Raw genomic sequence first — 16,208 nt, 5'->3', positions numbered from 1 at the left:
TGGAGGCTTACCTTTTTAAAGAATGGTACTGTATCCCACTAGAAATAGTACAGCAATATTCCACGAAGGATTGAAGCTGTTCTCAAGGCAAAGGGTGGCATGTCTCCTTATTTGTTAGAGAATATTCATACAGTATATTGCTTGGTGTTTCCTTTATTTTTCCACCCTCTATACAGTATGTTTACAATGCAGTTCATAATCTAGAGAAGTTAGAAGACGATAAAAAGTATGCATTTTAAACTTTTTTATAAATAACACAAAAATATGAATAAGTATCTTAATAACCATAATCATAATTGGGGTTTTGTAATATCTTGATGACAGTCATTTGTCCAAGAAAGAATTTAAAACAAATTTGTAGTGTGTATGTCATATTTCCAGGCATAATGTTGATTTTTAAACAACTACTGACAGGAAAGCAATGAAACATGGTAGAGCTGCCACTTCAACAAATCACGGTCACTGAATCCTGTAGAAATAATCATTATTGACATAACCATTGAAAATCGTTTCATAGTTTGCTGAAAGGAAACATTGGACTAAAACAGATTCTGCTGGGAAGTAACAGTAAATTTTGATAGGGGTATTTTCTGAAGGTTCTTATTTCAACACCAAATAAACACAGCAGTGCCTGCTTAGAAAAATGTGCTGCAAAAGATTTTTGTTTAACTGTAGTTCTGAAAGAAAAGGAGAAGACACTGTATACCTATACATTACAAAATGTGTACATACAAAGTGTGTTTAAATCTTTATTATTAGTGGTCTATATTTAGTTATTAGAGGGCATGATTCTACAGAAAATAAACGCATGCATAGAAACAAAAATAATTTCTGTTTCTTTTCTTTGCCTTAAAAGTGCCAAATGCCTTAAAAGTAATTGTTACACAAAACTGCAGTTAATTATACGACAAAAAATATCAGTTGTCACTAGAGTTTCGTGGACAGGTCTACAGACCAGAAATTTCCATCTCCATGTTTCAAAAATGAATATAGTCAACACACATGAGATTTTCTATTTAGGCTTTTACAGACAAATGTGTTTCCTCATTACATAGAAAAGGGATTTGTTTAAAACTTTAGAAAATTAGAACATTTTTGTTTTTTTTTGGAGGAAAGATAGTGGGAGTTTCACAGCTTGTAGGTAAAACCTAGTTTAAGATACAATTACCATGTGGATTTTGGAAGTGTTTTGCTGTTGCTAAGTGATGTTAAATGAATGGGCCTACTACATTGATTTTACTGAAAGTGTTTTGTTGTATTGCATAAATCCCTTTAAAAAACAAGCAGAAATGCTAGCACAAACATCCACTTTGATAAAGACATTTTTTATGCCTTTGGAATTATCTTGATGGTTGAATGCATTCTTACTTGCTTCTATTTTGACAATGTGAGGACCTTCTTGTCTAGGAGTGAAGCCTTAATAAAGACTCACTCAGACACTTATTCGATAAATAAGGTAGCATTGTATGATTGACAGTACCAAGTGTGGACAAATGGTACTGATTCCAGCAAACTGCTTATACTTCAAAATTATCATCAGATTAGGTGAGTTATATTTAACTGTAATTTGTCACTAATTTTCCAAATGGTTCAGTGTAAGGAAAATCAATACTACTACCTAATAAAGAAGAGAAATCAGTGCCTTTCTAAAACTGATGCTTTTAAAACTTAAAATGAACTTAAATAAACCAATAGACTGAGGGATTCATTGATCAGATATAAGCGAAATGTTTCAAGTAAAGAATATGATACTGTAGGTGTTAAATGAATGTTAATAATATTAGAGAGAAAGGTAATAAGAGTTGCACAGGTACTAAATACAGTATACTACTATGTTCTGAGGAGTTTAATTTTGATTTGATTTTTAGGGAGTTTAGGATGTGAAACGTACCCCTGTATTTCAAGTTTCATCCTAAGCTGTTTATATTAAATATTTAATATTTGCAATATTGAAAAATGGGTCTGATGAACAGACTTTCTTTTAAATATGTTATTGTTGAACTCTTCTGGTATATAGAAGAATAATTCCATAATTAAGCAGTTTACGATGTGTTGATGACAGTCATTCTTGTGTTCATTAAATCTGCTTTAAAAAATTAGGTTTATTAGGGAATTCTAACTTGACCATGTAAATTTCAGGATTCTAGGTATCATACTAAAGATTACATAAATATGATTTGTTAAAGATGGCTAACACTGTATCTATGTTATTTATTTTATCCTGGATAACATTTTCAAGATCGTGAGACTTTCCTTCTCTTTTACATCATAAAAGGTGTTAGCATTAGTTCCAAATCTGAATGTTTCTTTTAGCAGAAGTAGGAGGCTGAAAAATCCCAAACATTGGTTACAGGAAGTAAATTTACACTGCTTCCCTAGTTTGAGACTCTGCTCACCTTTGAAGCAGCCACAGGTATGTGCAATTTTGCTTTTTGTAGAAGCATAATATTAATCTCCTTAGTAACCTGCTAAAAAGGGAATCCCAACAGGGTTAGTTATACAGGATAGGCATAAACTATATGTAAATGACAGAGATTGTGAAAGGAACACCTGCTGGCCAGAAAGACATTTTGAAACACAACTACAGTATATTGTGCCTCTGCATAAATACATTTTCTATAAACCCCCAGACAGTGAAACTGCTCCTTTTCAGGAGTGACTCAAATGTTGTGAGATAAGATATTGTAACTCCCTATAGAATAGATGAATGTTAGAAACCTTGCAATCTTCTTTGTATTTATTGTCAAGCATCAAATTAATTTGCATAACACACCAAAGATTGTACTGCGGCATCCATTACAAGGTGGGATACACCCTGGATGGGATCCCAGTCCGTTGCAGGACAAACACACAATCACACACACATACCAAAGGCCAGATTTTCTCAGAAGCCAATTAACCTACCAGTGTGATTAATCTAAAACATACTGGAACGTGACTTGGCTTCCGGAAAAGTGGCCCTGCTGTTAACATGTTCGTGTTTGTGTCAATGTGTGCCCTGCGATGGACTGGAATTTCATCCAAGCGTATCCCACCTTGTATCCGTTGCTTGCTGGGATAGGCTCCGGCTCCCCTGTGACCCATTATTGGATTAAGCAGTTAGAAAATGGATGGATAGATAAAACATATTGTAACCCTTTCACATAAATACATTTAAAAAATGCTTAATAAGGAATATTCAAAATAACACTTAATAATCTTGACAGTTCTAGGACACAATATAGCATTACTTTTCGTTTTAAAAGAAAATGCTTCAAATCAAAATGCACATACTATGACACTGGGTAGTCTGAAAATGAAAGGTAATTTTACATTAAAATTCTTCTGTGCTTCTAAATTGTAAAATGTACCTCTACTGAAAATATTGTAATGCATACATGTTGTACAGGAAATTTGAAATTAAAATATTTCTACATCATAAAATCTTAACACCCTCTGCTCCAGAAGCTCTTAATGATTCAGTGATTCAGTGCCTTATTGCCATGTCAACAAAATTGATTGGAATTTGCCCCAGTGAAGCCCAAATAAAAAACAACAAAAACAACAATTTGACACTTACACATACACATTATACAATCAGTCAATCTTAGACTCCAAGTAAAAAAAAAAATCGAAAGACCTTAATTCACTCCCGTATGATGCTTGCATCAACTAAGATCTCTTGAGGTGCCTAATCGTCTGTAAATAGGTGCTATTTTAGAATCAAGCAGGAATACATTTGATACTTTGTAACCTCCACTCCGATGGGAGTTATTTAAAAAATGAGCTGGTGTAATGGGAGGGTTCACTGGACACCTCCTTAGCTTTCTGTTTGATACGACTGTCATGAATAGAAGCAACATATTGCACATTATACAAAATATTTAAAAAATTACACATTATATTATTTTCCTCCTCTCCCTTTTGAAGATTTGGTCAATTCTGGGTTTATATTTACTCTCCTGTCTCTTATGTTTATTCTCCCTTGAGTACTGGTTTTCTTTGTGTTTTTGTCTCACACTATATTTGAAACGATTATTTTTTCCAATGACCTCCAGCTTCAAAGCTTAGTGAAACAGTAATCCAGTGACAAATCAAGTCACTGAATACTTCGTTTCTTTTTTTGGGACATTGGGCGGGGTTGAAAAGTGTAAGGAGAATTACTAATAAATCCATTCTTAAATGCTTAAGAATCATGCTTTAAGCATAAGGAATACAGTCCAAGAACCGGAGGTCATGTCATTGATAGATAATTTGGACATTATATGAATAACTGAAACATGGCTTATAGAGGACTACAGGGATGAATATAAAATTAATCGTGCATTTTTCCAGAAACAGATGCAAGATAAGAGGGATAGAGTGGGCAGAAGTATTAGATTAAGAAGGTATGTAGCAAAGGTGACATTATATTTCTGGGGAATTTCAATTTTCCACACATAAATTGAGATATTGTACTGGGAAATACTAAGGCTAAGTTTGAAATAATTGGTCTATTAAGGTACCTACTAAATACAACGGTCTTATTGCCTTAACCTTTTCAAACAACAATTAAGGGAACAGATATGATATGAACAACTGGGAAAACAGATGATGATTAAATGAGGAGGAGCTTGCAAGCTGTGGCCTAGGAAGAAATGGATTCAGAGCCAATTGAAAAAAGATGGTAATATTTCAAAACATATGATATACAGTACAACAAAATTAATCGGTAAACAAAATACTGTTATTCCAAGTGTAGAAAATAAAAAACTATGTGCACACTTTACAGTTTGCATGAAATGGCCCAAAGATTCAAAGATCGAAAAAAAATACCATCAGGCACATACTGTATGAAAAAGCAGACTAGAATTGTCGAGTGACATAATACATATGCAACAGAAATTATGCTACATTTTTCAGCACTACAACAATAAACCCAAAGTTAAAGGGGAATTAAATACTTTATGAGACAATAGGGAAACATAGAAGATGATAAAAATGTAATAAACAAGTTAAATGAACACACCAATAAGATAATAATATAGATGGAGACCCATCAGTATAAAGTGTGTTATCTTATCTTATCTTAACACTGACAGTCTGCAGCTACTAGGGTGGCTTAAAAGAAATAAATCACCAAGATGTGGTTGTATTTTTCCCAGTTATAGTTAGGTTAATGAGGAATGTTATTCATAAACCCTTGTAAACAGAATGGAAGCTGGAGCAAAAGATAAGAACTTAAATCAATAGAAGTAATGCTCACGTTTTACAACTTGCTACTGTGATCTCATTTGGAATATCGTGGTTATGTTTTTGTCTCCATATTGTGCCAAAAGAGGAAAATAAAGGTTTGGGATACGTTAAACAAATAGGATCTAGAATGACTTCTGGTCTGAGGAAATTGTCAAATACAGACAGGTTAAAGGAGCTAAATCTCTTCAGGCTAAAACAAAAGAGAACGAAAGGAGATTTGACCCAAATCTACAAATTCCAAGGGGTATAACCACACACAGGACCACATTTGGAAACTAAAAGGGAATTGTGGTTAGGGCAAGGAATGACAAATGCTTTTTTACATGAAGATTTGTGGGTTTCTGGAACTGGCTTCCCTGTCAGGTGTTTGAGGCCGATAGAGGGGCTGCTTCAAAAAAAGGCCGGGCAACATTTTACCTTAAACATTAAAATACCAAACAGGAATTGGCTTCCCTTTTTAATGTAGCCTTTCCTTATGTCATTAGATATAATAAAACCAATTAAAATACAATGTTTTTTTAATGTATTGACATGCTTGATTCAGATGAATTATAGGCATTTCCCTGAAAACCTAAATAAAATCAGTCACTTTCCAAAAAGCATTATAAACCATATACAGTCCACCAAAACCATTATTGCGATTTAACAATGACTTTATTATTGCCATAAGTACTTGTGGCTTAAGAGGTCAACGAGCCAGCGGGGTTTCTGCATTGCTTGCAAGGGGTCAAATGTGAGACCGGGTGGAGCTAGTAGCTGACAGTTTGGGGGCTTTGATTTATGACGAATGTCAATTCCCAGATTATGACAACATTTACAGGAACAAATGTCCTGTCTCTGAGTAAAATAAGAACTCAAAGAATTTTACTCTTGACATATTCACTGATTGTCAAAATCTTAATTTCAGAAGCTTAGAGCTCTTACAAATCTATTATCTACTGCAGTGGTTAAATCTGATATTGACTAATTGTCATTACAATCAGGAAAGAAAAACACACACATACTGTATATATACACATAGCACTATTTATATTCAATGTGAGGATGTTTTAATTGAAACCTGACAAAGTGCTCTTTTCTTCTTAGATATGATTCTGTGTTTTGTTTGAATCACCCTTGTCTACAGCTCTTTCCTTCTTATCCTGAATTTTAGCACTCAAACTGAATTGCAGAAAACAAAACTTTGATATTACATTAATGGTGTTGTATATTTTGTGATGTATATACAGTACAATGTGTGTTTGTGTGTATAATTCATTTTTCCCAAGCATATTCTGTTGAACATTGCTCAAAGCATCATTTTTAAGTCATCAGAATTGTTATACTGCATTGAAAGATGAACTCAAACAGGAGTTCTGGAACTGCTGAACTGCAAAATTGTCACTTGTGAAAAATTGAAGCAGAGGGGAGAGGGGACAGAAATAGCAGGAGGGCCATCTTGGAAAAGACCAGCACATGTTTGCTTTAAGGGGGGGCTCCTGTGCCTCCACTCAAACACGCTACAATCAATCACTCCTGCAGCCCTCATCAGTAACTCATTCATGAGTCTAATCTTGGCCATCAAAAAAGATCAAAGGCGTGTGGGGAAGCAAAACTGCATGCTAATAATGATCCCTCCTTTTCCCCAAGGAACTCAAGAGAGGCTGGCAATGTGAAGTGGGAATTTTTCCACATATAAAGTAAATCCAAAAACCATATTGTTCCAAAACTAAACTACATTTAGCAAGTGGTCATAGATAGCAGATCTAGTGAAAGGTTAAACAGAAAACACCATTCCATTATGCTCTTATTAACTTCAAGAGAGGGCATGTTTCACCTTTTTCCTGTCTGGCAATAGTTAAAATAATCCTGGACAATAAGTACAGTTTTGTAAAATCTTACAATTAAGTATGCCAGACTAATGCCCACTGGATTTTAGCAACCCCCATGAGCCTAAGCATGTGATTTATGTAGAATTCAGCAGACATGAATAATGGCAGAGACTGTCTTCAGTGAATAAAGGGGAGTTCCCTTTCACAACCACAAGATGGCTCATAAATAGCTAATGCATTTGTCACTGATGGAAATATAAATATAGTTATTATAAAGTTTACTTTTTACTTTATGTCACATAAAAGAGAGTTCTAAGAATCTATGCATTTGAATTGGATGGCATTCTCCACAAAGGAGTGAAACCCAGGCTTTTAGCATATTGTACATGAAAAAGTAATAGTTTCTATTACTGCAGAACTATCTGATATATTCACTGCTGTGCAAATCTAACACACTTTATATTGTTCTACTCCTTTAGCAAAATGTCTTGCATTTATTATGAAGGAACACAATTATATGGCTATCTTTTACTGAAATATTAGCTACTTTGTTTTCAACTAACAGTTAATCTTGACAGATTTGTGCAAAAAGTAGTCCTTTAGCTTTATGAATGTTTAGAAAGGAAAGAATGATGTTAATGAAAAGGAACACCTGACAATGACTCAATTATATACAGTAGTTTTGCTTTAACAACACATATAACGAGTTGTTTTGAATAGTCTGATCATTGTGAATTAAAGACTGGTTTCTAATCAAGCAAATTTAGATGCATACTCTAATTTATTATGATAGTGCAACCATTAGTGGATGCTGTACTCCTGATTGCTTTAATGATGTCTAAGACTTTTGCACAGCAGTATATACATTTACCAGAAATACAGATGGATAGTGAATTCTACACATTAATAGGTATTTGGATGGATGCACTGAAGCATTATTTATATATTTGTTTGTTTTATGTGTTTATTTTATATGGATAGTATTCTGTTTTAAGTTGCAGAATTTTGACTATTTTATGACTATGTTTTATTATAATAGTATATAGCTCGATAATTTACAGTAAATGTTGGCAGTATCATTTGTAAGATTAAAGAAACTCTGAGCAAAACAATTTCTTGTCTTGACTTAAGTGATGCATAAGTTTTCCCCCACAGTAGGAAAGAAAATGGAGTGATTTCACAGTATGTATAATTTTTAGAGTTAAAATTAGCACTGAGTGGAGAAATCACATCAATAAGGCCTATCATATAAAAAATAGTGTACTTGAGTGAAGGGCGACAGAAGCTGTCAGCTGGGGCTCAAAACCCAATGAATAACCTAAACGTGCTTTTAAATTACCTACACAGACACCTAACAGGTGGATAATTATGTGTTAGATGTCATTCGGAGGACAGAGGGCATTTTTCAACAGAAAGATTTGAATGTGAATAATTTCCTTTCTGTTGTTGTTTAAACAGAACTTTTCTTCTTTAATTAAGAAAGAAATGATGCAAATAAAGATGACGTCTTCCTTGTGCTATTTAAAGGTCTAAGAACTGTGGGAGTTTCCCTGTTATGACTGAATGAACATTTATTTAAACTTTCAACTTCAGATTCAAACTTCATTTGATATATCCCTTTTAGTAAATCTGCAAGCATCTGCACTTGCATAATACAACCCTATTATACGTGAAGGCAGCCCACACGAACGTCACCTGGTTCATGTTCTGTCATTGTTCAGGTCATGGCAGTGGCTCTTTCCAATTGGATTGGTCCTCTAACAAACATCCACGTCTGTCACGATTATAGTCCCCCCTCCTTAAGGGTGCTCCAGCCCTTCACTTTAGACTTTATTCTGTGCACCTGATCCCTTTTCCCAGCCCACCTTAAAAGCCAGGCGCTGACGCTCATCCTGGCTCTGCATCTGGTTTCCGCACCGTGCGAGTCCGGGACCTGGAAGCGCCTGGTCCCGTTAAGGTTTTAATCTCTGTTCCCGTTCCCTGTCCGCCGGTTCTGACCCGGTTCATGGTTTTTATTCCTAGTTTGGATGGATCACCTGGCCATGGACTTATTCTTGTGTCTTGGATTCCCTCTATGGATTACTTTTTGGATTGTTTGCCTCGGCCACACCTCCCCCGTGCACCAGCGCACTTTGGACACGCCCCCCTGTTTTCAGCCCCGTATCCCTTCCCTGCATGACGTTTTCCTAGTGTTTCCCCACTTCTTCGGATTGTGTCGTCCATATAGGGTCCGGAAAGAACTGTTCGTTACAACGTCAACATAAAGACTTCGGTGTTTGTTGACACGTCAGCTACCTCACCTTGAAAATGCGAAGAAGCTATTATAAAGGCAAACAAAATGCTAGGACATCCAATTGGTAGTGGGGAATTTAAATCAAGGGATGTTGAGTTAAAATTGATACAACAGTCAAGGAATGTTTTGTATAATTCTTGTTACTATGTGACTGGGAGCTTAGGCTCCTTTTCAAAGGCAAAATTATTTCCAATTATTAAAAAAATATTTTATTATTAAAAACTATTTGATAGATCTGTAACATGGAATCATATTTCCAACAAATGTCCTTTTATATGTCTGCGCGCAGCTCTGCCAGAAAAGACCTTGTTCTTGTTCATCCTCGCATCTAGACATACCTGTAAAGCATAAATTACATTTTTATAAATTTTCTCCCCATGTTAGTATGCGGAATAATAAGTTGCTTCATCTGAACTCCCAATTGTGTATCCATGCCCCACATCCTAACCTGAGCCCTAACACTACTCTACAGGAGACAGAAGCTGAAATCACAGTTGCTCCATCCAGAGAAATTAGTACGCTACAGGTACAGAATTAAAGGCTTAAATTAGCACCAGGAAAACAGGTGCTGTCCCCAGGATGCAAGAATTGCATAAATATTACCTCTGTTTTGCTGTTTTGATGCTTGTACAATTGCACTGATTGACGTAATGGTTGAGTACATGTATTCCAGACGCTAATATAGCTGGTTTTAAACCCAGGCCATGTTGTTAAATGACTGCAATTAGAGATCTCTATGCAGTAGACGTAGGTGATATAGAGAGGCTTCAATCATCCATGATCTCACCCATGTGAGAGTGAGAGGTTCAAGTACTCTTGGCAAGGCTTATATCACTCCTTGTAATGCAAACTCTGCTGTTGGAACTGTGAGATTTGTAAGTGTGAGAACTGTCAGATGACTTTAACAGTTTACGCCCCTCTAGTATCCATTACTGATACATGACTGTAGAGCTGATCAGCAATTTTTAGTATGAATATAAATTATAATTTTTGAAATAATAACTATTTAGGGATTTTGTTACCCTAAAATATATCCTCTTTAGTTAACGAAATATGAAAAACAGTAAAACAAACACATAAAATACACTGTAAAAATAAGTATACATAGGGTTTGCAATGAAGGGAGAAACCAGTCGCAATGACTTTATTGGATTGTGGCTTGCTTTCCCATGTATTCTTGCACCAATAAATTTACTTTGACAAGCAGCAGTTCAAGCCAGGAGGTAAAGAAAATATTACTGGTTTATCTGCTGGAGGTTGTCTTCTCTGGATTTTATCTCAGCTAATGCATTAAAATGGTTCTTCAGAGCATTCTACTGCTGAAAATAATGTCCTTCCAAAGAGACATTAAACAGCAGCCCTGCATACAATTGACATTAAAGATTCTAAGCATTATTCAAAGGAGGGGAAGGCTATTAACTGTTTTCTGGGATGAAGTCCAACACAGATCAAAATTCTGGTCTGGTTAAATCCCCATAAGAGCTTCTCAAACAAGTATGCAGTTTTCCTATGACAGGCAAGCCACGGACTGAAAGATAATAACGCCAGTGATGGTGTTCTTGTACTGAGAATGCTGTTGTTAAAGTGCATTTTCATTGGGTTTACGCCGATGAAGCCGTGGCTGCTGATGAATTGTTCACCTTGTCACTACCTCTGAAAAACATTATCACTTTATTTCTTTAACTGTGCATTCTGTGCATAAAGGGAACTGTAACGTGTTTTACATTTTTTAAAAGTGTTTTGCTAGGGAGTCATTTGTGTTTACAGATCCCTGCAAAATGCACTGTGCATTCTGCTTTTATAATTTCCAGTCTGTATCCTCACAGAATGGCATTTACAGAGGACAACCCAATTCTACCAATCACTCGCTTTCCTCTTCCATACAAATAAGAGACATTGGACATTCCTTGCTAGTGTTCTCTGCTCAGAAATTCTTCACCACCCCTGTCTTGTCTCACCTCACTTGGGGGCGCCACTCTGCCTTGTGTTAAACCAAAACAGGCTAAAGTCTTTAAAGACATGATACTCACACTCACACCAGGGCCAATGTTTCAGAAGCTTATTAACCTAGCTGCATGTCTTTGGACTGTGGGAGGAAACCAGAGCACCCGGAGGACAAACACGCGAACATGGGGAGAACACACAAAGTCCACACAGACAGCAACCCAGAAATTTAGGACACCAGTGCTGTGAGGCACCAATGCTAACCACTAGGCAACTGTGACACCCCTATTTTTCATAATAAATATGGAAAAAACAATTGTACAGTATCTTTTTCTAGTTGCAGTTGTTCTGTAGGCAAACTGTATAGATAATTTGCCCAGTTATTTCCAATAATTACATGTGATGAAGATTATTGTCCTTATCAATCATTCTTACTTGCTCCATAAACATATTTTGATTAAGCATCTTCTTCTTTCTGTCCGTCACCTGTAACAGCTTTTGATTTGTTTTTTACTGCGTTGAAAGCCTATTTTTGCCTTTCATATTTTCATGGGTGAGAAAATCATATCAAAATAAAGCACACTAGACATGTTCTGACATGTTCTATAATAAAACAAATCAATTAATGCGCAGTTCTTACAGTATGTTAATTAACTCCACTATACACACTATATCAGCTATTAAAAAAAGATGGAATAACTGAGACCAGGTCTCTTGTATATGGATTTCAGTTTGTTCTTCTGCTAATGTTTGTAATCTAAACACCATCATCATGTCTGGGCCACATATCGCAATCAATTTGTACACAGTTTTATTGAAACCTATAATACCACGTTGCTTATAACCAGAAAACAACTACTTCTCTGGTGTATCTCTTGCTATTTAGGTCAGACCAAAGATATTCTTGTGCTAATAAGAAAAACCTCCATATGATTGACAGGAGCAGCCTCAAAAGTACCTTCATGGTGCTTTCAAGCACAGCAATTCAGATGTATTTTTTCCTTGAAGTCACAAAGCATAAATGGAATCTCTTTGTGTTACTTGCTACTTCCTATCAATTACCCAACAATTACGCTACTGTATGTACGACTGTATTAGAATAATGTCACTGTCATTATATGACACAATTCAACTGAAAACTTGATTAGCTTGAACATGTTGAAAAGCGGGTGGGGAAGCAGCCTACTTGGATCATTAGCAATAAAAATACAAAAGGCGGTTAAAATTAATCACGGTTAATCTGTAATTTATTGGATTTTCACTGATATATTCCTCTTTGATTTTTTTCTGTTTTAATAAAACAATCACCCTTTAATTGAAAACGAAAAAGGTTCTTATCCATTTTAGAATACAAAGATTCTTATGAGAGTGCCAGTAACTGCTGAGCATCTGACAGCTGTGTCTTGTGCACTGCCTTTAACTTTCAGATTTACATGCCTTTTGATAACGACAATACCATTCCAAGTTAACAGAAAGATACAAAATGACAAGGCATAAAAATTAAGGAGGCTTTTATCTCTCATTTCTTGAACTTTGATCAGCCAAGGCCACAGGCAAAAGCTGGGTACAAAACTAGTTTGCAATGTTTGTGTGATGTACAAAACACACAGTGCTGAGGTCTGTTCCTTGGTCTAATTACCCACAAACATGTTTCTAAGTGAAGCCCTCCAGCACCACAGAAGTCTGTGACTGCAGTAAGTGACTGCAGTACTGAATGCTAAATGTTAATAAGAAATGCTTGAATGAGATTCTATTTTTTCCATTCATTTAGCCATTTGTGCCAACAATACCATACTCAGATTCCAGATGGTATCCTAAATATCAACATCTTGAGCACCATTCATTCTGTGGTTTTATTTATTACAAGGCTTCAAACTCCTTGCCAGTCAGTATGGTTAGCATCTGCTAATAAATGGACTTAACCAGGATTGAGCACACGCAATAAATAATTACTGGTATTTGAGTTAAGTTAACATAGCTGGAAAATAATTATGAATAATAATATCAAGATTTAAATTCATCCCATCACTTCATGATGTCTTGCCTCTTTTAGTCATTCAGTGTAGAACAAACAGTTTAAAACCATGTCATAAAATAGTAACAGCCAGTATTCAGGCCAAAAGTAACAATGCGTTTTCTGGTGTTTAAAGTATAACTCTATAACTAATTTAATTTGTGTTAAAATGAACAACAGTGTAAAGTCATCCTTTAAATTCTTGAATCTGTAACCATGTTATGCAGAGGAGACTTTTACTGAGTTTTATTTTATATTCAGTTATTCCTTTAATAAAACACTGACCTTTTAATGCATTTTGTTTCACTTTAATTCAAGTAGGTTAAGACTTTTACAAACTAAATATGTTTACAAAATATTTGTGTTACATTAAATTATAATCTTCCCTTTTCACTAAAGTAATAGACTATAACATGAACCTAAGACATATGTGTCCAGATATGACAACATAAACAAATGCAAGGCCATGGAAGTTTCAGAATTAAATCCACTTAATAGGGAAATAATAATAATTACTGAACTAAATGCAGCCAAAATCTACACATAAACTCCCTGCCTCCTGCCCAGTGCCCAACAAGACTGATAACGTAACACACCAATGATAGAGTTGTCTTAAACAAAACAATTATCTTTCAAAGGTGTGGATTTTTACAGCAATTTCCAATCTTATGAAAAGTAAATGAATAATATATGAAAAGGGTTGAATAATATATGAAATGAATAATGAATGAACAAAGTAAACAAGGCCAAGTGTGTGAATACTCTTTTTTGTACTTACTGTTGTTACATATATATTACCTCTATGCCCTCATTTGAATGTAGTGGGGCTTGGAATATTTATAGTTCCTTCATTGGACATTTTATAGCAGTTAATTTAACATTTTTGTCTGTGTTTTTTGAATGTTTACAAAACTAAATAATTCAAATATTTTTTTTATAAAGAAGAATGGACAACATTTTCTCCACATTTGTTTTTTGCAGCTCTGGTATGATTTGACACGTTTCAGAATGAAGTAACACACTATTTACTGAATTTAATTATTATTGCTGAGTTAAAATCAGGTAATAGTTAAGTCATTTGGCATTATCAAGTAAAGTGTGCTTACAGGCTGGTTATAATACCCCAGACAGAAATCAGGAGTGTGCAAACTTATTCCAGCCTCTAGCATACCAATGGCGTAAGGGATCTGTTCTCTTGATAATTGGCATATACTTATTTCTGTGATTTTTATTCCTAACAGTTACACTCAACAGGTTAGATAACTATAGTACATCACATCATAAATGGCTAAGTTTTGTTTTGGTGCTCTAAATATAGGTCATGGCTTATGTATTTGTATTTTAACTTTATTTTTGTTTTGTTTTCTAAAAAGTATCAAAAACAGTCAGTTTGCATTGAACTCATTATGAATATAGGCCAAGTGGTGTTAAGAATGCACAGTAATGTAGGAGAGTTGATCACCTGTTGAGCTACTTCATCAATCTGTCCAACCTGCCAATCGTTGATTGAATAGATCCACTTGTTACAGTTACAAAACGTTTTGCTTAATGAAACTAACTTCAGCCACACTTTTGATTTCCTCAGATGATCACAGATGTACTTTACAGGAAAAAGCCATTTGTCTGTCACATCAATCACAGACTTACAACAGCCAATCACTCAATTAACCCAGCAACAGAATGTCATCAATAAACCAGTCTGACAGTTCTCTCCTGTAGCTTGTACTGTTCCCCTCCCCTTAAGTCCAACTGATATACTGTAGGCCTCCAAGGGATATCACAACATCCTATTCAAATTAAGGGGCAGAACAACAGGACCAAAAAGAATTAAAACAATAGAAAAGGACAAGTGAGGAAAACACCTTAAGAAGAAGAGATACAGTAGTTAATTATTTCAGTACTGTGTAAAATCATCAAGCCAGACTGATCTTAGTAGGATATGCCAAAATATTACTTATAATTATCCTGTAATATTATACAATTTATTGTGACCTTGTTAAGGTATGTTTTATCATACATTATGTCTCATACCCCTTCATCATATTTTTTTTTGTTTATGAACAGCACCAAATTTTCTGAAGCAATAATACTCTTATTTTTTAAATGCATTATTTTAAATCTAAAAACTTATCATTAAACATATATTAAAGATAACCCTGTAAGTAAACAGGGAAAATAATAGACTTAGGTACAATTCTTTACTGACCTGCCTTCATTCTGCATGATCTGCATGATCTCCATGAGTTTATCCAGTTTATCCTTAATGTCCTTCCTTCCTAAATTCTTCCTGAGTGTCTGTGCTGTGATACAGTATAGACTTTTCTAACACCTTATGCATCCAGGATAGGGTCGTGGCGTTACTGTGATGCTTACCAAGAATAAGAGATTTTTAATAACAGATGCCACAGATTTGTCCTTCATAGAGGTGGATAGCAATGATTTTAAATATATATCCAAGTTTCATACTATTTCATGCACATTAATGTGATTAATTCATTAGTGTGCAGTATATTTGATTCAAATACTTGATTGATGTTGTATTTGCGGGTTTCTCAAAGGAAAAATCCGCAGCAAAAAATAATCAAAGGAACTATTCCATACCGCTGTTCAGAGTAGGTCACAGTATAATAATTGCATAAATGAAAACATCTCCATGATTCCACACTATGAGGCTCAAAAGTCACTCTGCTTAATGCAGTGTCGATACCTAGGACAGTCATCTTTCACATACCTGTATAATGGCACTTTCACTGAATTGCTTCGCTTCATGTCCATGGGTATTCTCCTATTTTTAGGACATCAGAGTACAATTTATTATCAGAGTACAATTTATTTTATTTATATATTTATCTCACTGATAACTTTATCTGGGATGGCTCACAGGGTTTAAAATAAGAAAACTATTTTAAATTTCTGAAGCATAATAAACTAC

This window comes from Lepisosteus platostomus, chromosome 3, assembly GCF_059453375.1.
Source record: "Lepisosteus platostomus isolate fLepPlt1 chromosome 3, fLepPlt1.hap1, whole genome shotgun sequence".
NCBI classification, from domain to species: Eukaryota; Metazoa; Chordata; class Actinopteri; order Semionotiformes; family Lepisosteidae; genus Lepisosteus; species Lepisosteus platostomus.
Note: the sequence above shows the minus strand (reverse complement) of the source record.